Source organism: Cryptomeria japonica, unplaced genomic scaffold (assembly GCF_030272615.1).
Source record: "Cryptomeria japonica unplaced genomic scaffold, Sugi_1.0 HiC_scaffold_117, whole genome shotgun sequence".
NCBI classification, from domain to species: domain Eukaryota; kingdom Viridiplantae; phylum Streptophyta; class Pinopsida; order Cupressales; family Cupressaceae; genus Cryptomeria; species Cryptomeria japonica.
This window is the reverse complement of record NW_026728939.1, coordinates 319,168-327,500: the sequence shown is the minus strand read 5'-3', so window position 1 is coordinate 327,500 and position 8,333 is coordinate 319,168. Positions and strand designations below refer to the sequence as shown.

Sequence of the window (8,333 nt, the reverse complement as noted above, 5' to 3'; positions counted from 1 at the left end):
CGTCGGGGTGGGCACCTTGGCTGGGTTTGCCCCGGCTGCGCTCCGAAGCGGGGTTATTGGAGCGCCGCCTCTTTTTTTGTCGGAGCGTTTGGTGGGGTTTCTCGCATTGGCTCTTCCGAGGCCCGGTTGCCACCCTGGCGCGCACGAAGTCGGAAGTAGGGTTAATTGCCCGGGTGCGCACCTTTGCCAGGGTGGGCACCTTACCTGGGCTGCGCACCAGGGCGGGCTCAAGATGGCACGCGCGTTCCGTTTTTTTCACTATCTTTCAAAACGGAAATTTTAAAATCTCCTTTTTTTTTTGCCTTTTCTGGAAATTAGTGAAGGCAGCGCATCAAAGGTGCGCACCTCGCTGCCCACCTTGGTGTGCTCTGAGGTGCGCACCCGGGAGCGCTACGAAGTGTGCTCCAAGGTGCGGCGTGCACGTTGTCGGAGCCCGGTTTGCCCCGGGTGCGCACCTCGCCTGCACCTTGGCCGGGGTGGGCACCTTGGCTGGGTTTGCCCAGGGTGCGCTCCGAAGCGGGGTTACTGGAGCGCCCCCTCTTTTTTTGTCAGAGCGTTTGGTGGGGTTTCTCGCATTGGCTCTTCCCAGGCCCGGTTGTTGGGTGCGCTCCCACCCTGGCGCGCGCGAAGTTGGAAGTTGGGTTAATTGCCCGGGCGCGCACCTTCGCCAGGGTGGGCACCTTGGTGCGCACACCTTGGCTGGGCTGCGCACCAGGGCGGGCTCAAGATGGCACCAGCATTCCCTTTTTCTCACTATCTTTCAAAACGGAAATTTTAAAATCTCGTTTTTTTTTTGCCTTTTATGGAAATTAGTGAAGGCATCGCATCAAAGGTGCGCACCTCGCTGCCCACCTTGGTGTGCTCCGAGGTGCCCACCACGGTGCGCAACGCCGGTGCGAACCCGGGAGCGCCCCGATGTGTGCTCCAAGGTGCGGCGTGCACGAAGTCGGACCCCGGTTTGCCCCGGGTGCGCACCTCGCGTGCACCTTGGTGCGCACACCTTGGCTGGGTTGCGCGGCCTGGTGGGCACCATGGTGCGCACCAAGGAGCGCTCCGAAGTGTGCTCCAAGGTGCGGCGTGCACGAAGTCGGAGCCCGGTTTGCCCCGGGTACGCACCTCGCGTGCACCTTCGCCGGGGTGGGCACCTCGGCTGGGTTGCGCGCCCTGGTGCGCACCAAGGAGCGCTCCGAAGTGTGCTCCAAGGTGCGGCGTGCACGAAGTCGGAGCCCGGTTTGCCCCGGGTGCGCACCTTCGCCGCGGTGCGCACCATGGCGTGCACGAAGTCGGAGCCCGGTTTGCCCCGGGTGCGCACCTCGCGTGCACCTTCGGCGGGGTTGCGCGCCCTGGTGGGCACCATGGTGCGCACCAAGGAGCGCTCCGAAGTGTGCTCCAAGGTGCGGCGTGCACGAAGTCGGAGCCCGGTTTGCCCCGGGTGCGCACCTCGCGTGCACCTTCGGCGGGGTTGCGCGCCCTGGTGGGCACCATGGTGCGCACCAAGGAGCGCTCCGAAGTGTGCTCCAAGGTGCGGCGTGCACGAAGTCGGAGCCCGGTTTGCCCCGGGTGCGCACCTCGCGTGCACCTTCGCCGCGGTGGGCACCATGGCGTGCACGAAGTCGGAGCCCGGTTTGCCCCGGGTGCGCACCTCGCGTGCACCTTCGCCGGGGTGGGCACCTCGGCTGGGTTGCGCGCCCTGGTGCGCACCAAGGAGCGCTCCGAAGTGTGCTCCAAGGTGCGGCGTGCACGAAGTCGGAGCCCGGTTTGCCCCGGGTGCGCACCTCGCGTGCACCTTCGCCAGGGTGGGCACCTCGGTGCGCACACCTTCTCAATGTTTTCTTGCCTTTTCTGGAAATTGGTGAAGGCAGCGCATCAAAGGTGCGCACCTCGGTGTGCTCCGAGGTGCGAACCCGAGAGCGCTCCGAGGTGCCCACGAAGTCGAAAGTCGGGTTAATTGCATTGTTTTCCCCGGGTGCGCTCCGAGGTGCGCAACATCGGCGCGCACCAAGGAGGGCTCCGAAGTGTGCTCCAAGGTGCGCACGATGGCGTGCACCTCTGGTGCGCACGATTCGGAGCTCGGTTTGACCGGGGTGCGCACACCTTGGCTGGGTTGCGCACCTTTTGTGCGCTCCAAGGTGCGCACGAAGTCGGAGCTCGGTTTGCCCCGGGTGCGCACCTTCGCCAGGGTGCGCACCTTGATGCGCACGCCTTGGCTGGGCTGCGCACCTTGGTGGGCGCCATGGTGCGCACCTTTCGTGCGCTCCAAGGTGCGCACGAAGTCGGAGCTCGGTTTGCCCCGGGTGCGCACCTTGGTGGGCGCCATGGTGCACTCCGAGGTGCCCAAGATTGGTGCGCACCAAGGAGCGCTCCGAAGTGCGCTCCAAGGTGCGCGCGAAGTCGAAAGTTGGGTTAATTGTCCGGTTTGCCTCGGGTGCGCACCTTGCGTGCACCTTCGCCAGGGTGGGCGCCTTGGTGCGCACACCTTGGCTGGGCTGCGCACACCTTGGCACCCGCGTTTCCTTCATTTTAAATTTTTTTTTTTTACAATCTCTCAAGTGGGAAATTCTATAATCTCAACTTTTTTTGCCTTTTCAGGAAACTTTTGAATGGAGCGCATCATTGGTGCGCTCCGAAGTGTGCTCCAAAGCTCTCTCCAGCTGCGTGCACCTGCCCCGGCCGCGCACCCGGCCCCGCCCAGCTTCGCTCACCTGTCCCGGGCGTCTGGTGCGGAACCTTAGAGTAAGAAACATCACCGTGCACCTTGGCCAACGTGCGCGACTCGACCGAGCGCGCACTGGCCGAGGTGCACACCGATTTCACCTGGGTGCGCGCGCAGCACCTCGGGCGCACCGGGGTGCGCGCACAACGCCCGGGTTGCACCGTGGCCTGTGTGCTCGGGGCGCCTCGGGTGCGCGCTCGGTGTCGCCCCCGCGCGCGCGGTAGTGCGGGCAGCGCACCCCGGCCCGGCCCGGCCCCGACGAGAACGCAAACGGGCAAAAGGTTTATTCAAATAGCATTGCGACGCCCGGCGAAAAACTAAAAAAGGGTGCAACACCGGGACTTCCCGGGAGGTCACCCATCCCAGTACTACTCCGGCCCAAGCGCGCTTAACTGCGGAGTTCTGATGGGATCCGGTGCACTAATGCTGGTATGATCGCACCCGTTATGAGCTTGTCGCAGTGTGTACTTAGCAAACCGCGACCCACGTGCGAATCCACCCCGGCCACCCACCCCCGTCGAGGTGCACACCCTCCCTCGCGAAGTGCGCCCCGTTCGCCAAGTGTGAGCCCTGCCCGGGTGCGCGCACCTTGCTAGGGCGTCGGGTGTGCACCCGGCCCGGCCTACGTGCGTGCACCTGGAGGGGGCGTCGTGTGCGTGCAGTGTCCCGTCTGCAACGCGGTGCCCACACACCACCTCGGGCGCAACGACCTGCGCTCACATGTGGGCCGAGTGCACCTTGGTGCATGTTCGGGGCGCCTCGGGTGCACGCTCGATCTTGCCCCGGTGCACCAAGGCGCTCGGTTTGCCCCGGGTGCGCACTTGGTGCAAGGTGGGCACCCAAAATAGGGATCAAGCACCAAAACACAAGTTTCGGGATGCAAAATGGGACCCAAGGACCACAAATGCGTTCCAAGACCCATGATGGGTCCACGAGAACAAAAATGTGTTCCGAGACTTAATAAACAAATATTGGGTTTTAGGAGAAGAAACATGCTCTGATGCCCAAAACGAGAATCGACCCCGAAAAGGCCACAGGCCAAAAGTGGGATGCGAGACAAAAAAAAATGGGACCCGAGGACCAAAATTGGGTTCCCAGGTCGAAGACAGGGCAACCGGACAAGAAACGACCTCTAAGGCTCGAAATGAGTCCCGACGACTAAAACTTGACAAGAAGCACCCATCAGGCACCCAACTCGACACCCATGGGATGCCGACCCACCCGGGCTTCCACCTAGCACACCTTGGCACCCACCCACCCTCGCACCCAACCTCGCACCCAACTTAGCACCTTTGAACCCACATTGGCACTCACCCTGACCCTGGCACCTTGGAACCCACATTGGCACTCACCTTGACCCTGGCACCCACCTTTGCACTCACCTTGGGACCCACCCTGGCTCCCACCTCGGCACCCACCCAGACACCCACCTTGGTTCCTTGGCACCCACCTTGGATCCTTGGCACCCACCCCGACACCCACCTTGGCACGCAACTTGGCTACTTGCCACCCACCTTGGCTCCTTGACGCCCACCCCGACAACCACCCCGTGACCTACCCTGGCTAGGGTTGGTGCACACCCACCCTGGTGCCCACCTTGGCACCCACCCTATGACCCACCTTGGCACGCACCTTAGTACCCACCCCGTTACCCACCCTAGGACCCACCCCGTGACCCACCTTGGCCAGGGTGGGTGCACCCACCCTGGTGCCCACCTTGGCACCCACCCATCCTAGCACCCAGCCTGTGACCGGGCTTGGAACCCAACCTTGCACCCGCACCCGTCTTGGCCAGTGTGGGTGCGCACCCATCCTGGCACCCACGTTGTGACACACCCTTTAACCCACGCACCCTAGCACCCACGTTGGCACCCACCTTGGAACCCAACCTAGCAACTTGGCACCCACCCCGTGACCCACCTTGGCATCCACCATAGCAGTCGCCGACTTGGCACCCACCTCGGCACCCACCTTGACACTTGTGGACCCACCTTGCCACTCACCCTAGCATCGACCCATCCTAGCACCCACCCTGGCACCTTTGCACCCTAGCACTCACCCATCCTAGCACCTAACCTGTGACCCACCTTGACACTCACCCTCGCACCCACCTTGGAACCCAACCTAGCACCCACCCACCCTGACACCAACCCTAGCACCTACCCACCCTTGCACCCACCCTGTGACCCATCTTGGCACCCACCCATCCTACCACTCAACCTATCACCCACCTTCTCACCCACCTTGGCATCCACCTTAGCACCCACCCACACTGGCACCTTGGCACCCACCTCGGGCAAGGTGGGTGCACACCCACCCTGGCACCCAATTTAGAACCCACCGAGCATGTTACCCACCTTGGCACCCACATTGCAGCCCACCCTAGTACCCACCCTATGACCCACATTGGCATCCACACCCTAGCACCCAGGCACCTCGACACCCGCCTTGACACCCACCCTAGCACTGAACCTGTGACCCACCTTGGAACTCACCCTAGAACCCACCCACCCTGTGAACCACCTTGGCATCCACCTTAGCACCCACCCACCTTGGCACCCACTCTAGCACTCACCCATCCTAACACCCAACTTGTTACCCACCTTGGCACCCGCCCTCGCGTCCACCTTGAAACCCACCCTAGCACCCACCCACGCAGGAGCCCACCTTGGCACCCAACCTAACACCCACGCATCCTGGCACCCAACTTGTGACCCACCTTGGAACCCACCCTAGTACCCACCTTTGAACCCACTATATCACCAACCCACCTTGGCACCCACCCTATGACCCTCTTTGGAATCCACCCTAGCACGCACCCACCCTGGCACCCACCATGGAGCGCACCCTAGCACCCACCCACCTCGGCACGCACCTCAACACCCACCTTGGTGTGCGCACTGCGCCAACCTCTCAAAGACCCTATGTGGTGCGCTCCAAAGTGTACACCTTTGGTGCGCTCCAAGGTGCGCACCTTTGGTGCACACCGAGGTGCACACCAAAGTGTGCACCGAGGTGAGCACCAAAGTGCACTCCAGGGTGCACACCAAGGCGTGCACCTTTGGTGCGGTCAATGCAAACGAATTCGGAAGTTGGGGTCGATGTCCTAATCGCTGCTGCAGACTACACGTATGAGAATCGGACAAATAGCTTTATATAGGGGAGGTGTTGCGTTTGATGGGTCGACTCCCCTGGTTGTGTGCACTGCACCAACTTCAAAGACCCTGTCTTGTTTAAGAAGTCAAAAGTTGGGGTGGATGTCCTAATCATTGCTGCAGTCTACGCATGTATGAGAATCAGACAAATAGCTTATATAGGGGAGGTGTTGCATTCGGTGGGTTGACTCCCCTGGTTGTGCGCACTGCGCCAACCTCAAAGACCCCGCATAGCAGAAGAAGTCGGAAGTCGGATTTTGGTGAGCACCAAGGCGTGCACCTTTGGTGCGGTCAACGCAGACGAATTCAGAAGTTGGGGTGGATGTCCTAATCGTTGTTGCAGGCTACACATGTATGAGAATCAGACAAATAGCTTATATAGGGGAGGTGTTGGGTTTGATGGGTCAACTCCCTTGGTTGTGCGCATTACGCCAACCTCAAAGACCTTGTTTTCGTTAAGAAGTCAAAAGTTGGGGTCAATGTCCTAATGGCTCCTGCAGGCTACACATGTATGAGAATCGGACAAATAGCTTATATAGGGGAGGTGTTGGGTTTGATGGGTCGACTCCCCTGGTTGTGCGCATTACGTCAACCTCAAAGACCTTATTTTCGTTAAGAAGTCAAAAGTTGGGGTCGATGTCCTAATTGCTCCTGTAGACTACACATGTATGAGAATCAGACAAATAGCTTATATAGGGGAGGTGTTGGGTTTGATGGGTTGACTCCCCTAGTTGTTCGCATTACACCAACCTCAAAGACCTTGTTTTCGTTTAGAAGCCGAAAGTTGGGGTCGATGTCCTAATTGCTCCTGCAGGCTACGCATGTATGAGAATCAGACAAATAGCTTATATAGGGGAGGTGTTGGGTTTGATGGGTCGACTCCCCTGGTTGTGCGCATTGCGCCAACCTCAAAGACCCTGCATTGCGGATGAAGTCGAAAGTCAGAGTTTGGTGTGCTACAAGGTGTGGTCGAAGGTGCTCACCTAGGTGTGCACCTTTGGAGCACAGGAAAAGTGCCCTCCAAAAGTGCGCACCTTTGGAGTGCACAAAAGTGCCCTCCAAAAGTGCGCACCTTTGGAGCGCAGAAAAGTGCCCTCCAAAAAGTGCCCTCCAAAAGTGCGCACCTTTGGAGCGCAGAAAAGTGCCCTCCAAAAAGTGCCCTCCAAAAGTGCGCACCTTTGGAGCGCAGAAAAGTGCCCTCCAAAAAGTGCCCTCCAAAAGTGCGCACCTTTGGAGCGCAGAAAAGTGCCCTCCAAAAAGTGCCCTCCAAAAGTGCGCACCTTTGGAGCGCAGAAAAGTGCCCTCCAAAAAGTGCCCTCCAAAAGTGCGCACCTTTGGAGCGCAGAAAAGTGCCCTCCAAAAAGTGCCCTCCAAAAGTGCGCACCTTTGGAGCGCAGAAAAGTGCCCTCCAAAAAGTGCCCTCCAAAAGTGCGCACCTTTGGAGCGCAGAAAAGTGCCCTCCAAAAGTGCGCACCTTTGGAGCGCACAAAAGTGCCCTCCAAAAGTGCGCACTTTTGGTGCGCACCAAGGCGCTGGTTCGGTCGTTGCAGGCGAGTTCGGAAGTTGGGGTCGATGTCCTGAGCGGAGGTGCAAACTACACAGGTGTCGGAATCGGACAAATAGCTTATATAGGGGAGGTGTATGCTTCGATGGGTCGACTCCCCAGGTTGAGCGCACCGCGCCAACCTCAAAGACCCTACGGTATGGATGAAGTCGGAAGTTGGGTCCGATGACCGATTCGATTAGTAGGTATGCTCATGAGGTCGGAATTTGGGTCCGATGACCTGCCATGTGCAGGAAGGCGAATGTTGACACTGTGCGTTGCAAGGTGCACACCAAGGCGCTGGTGCGGTCTTTTTAGTCGAGTTCGGAAGTTGGGGTCGATGTCCTGATCGGAGGTGCAAGCTACACAGGTGTGGGAATCGGACAAATAGCTTATATAGGGGAGGTGTATGCTTCGTTGGGTCGACTCCCCGGGTTGAGCGCACCGCGCCAACCTCAAAGACCCTACGGTATGGATGAAGTCGGAAGTTGGGTCCGATGACCGATTCGATATGTAGGCATACTCGCGAGGTCGGAATTTGGGTCCGATGACCTGCCACGTGCAGGAAGGCGAATGTTGGCACTGTGCGTTGCAAGGTGCGCACCAAGGCGCTGGTTCGGTCGTTGGAGGCGAGTTCGGAAGTTGGGGTCGATGTCTTGATCGGAGGTGCAAACTACACAGGTGTGGGAATCGGACAAATAGCTTATATAGGGGAGGTGTATGCTTCGTTGGGTCGACTCCCCGGGTTGAGCGCACCGCGCCAACCTCAAAGACCCTACGGTATGGATGAAGTCGGAAGTTGGGTCCGATGACCGATTCGATATGTAGGCATACTCGCGAGGTCGGAATTTGGGTCCGATGACCTGCCATGTGCAGGAAGGCGAATGTTGGGACTGTGCGTCGCAAGGTGCGCACCAAGGCG

The 8,333-nt window shown here is 59.6% G+C and overlaps 1 non-coding gene across 1 annotated transcript; it reads right to left on the bottom strand.

Moving 5' to 3' along the window:
- Positions 1-3,037: 3,037 nt before the first annotated feature.
- Positions 3,038-3,156, bottom strand: LOC131865720 (5S ribosomal RNA). Its single transcript, XR_009364402.1, has one exon. It is a non-coding gene; the product is annotated as a 5S ribosomal RNA (ribosomal RNA).
- Positions 3,157-8,333: the final 5,177 nt, after the last annotated feature.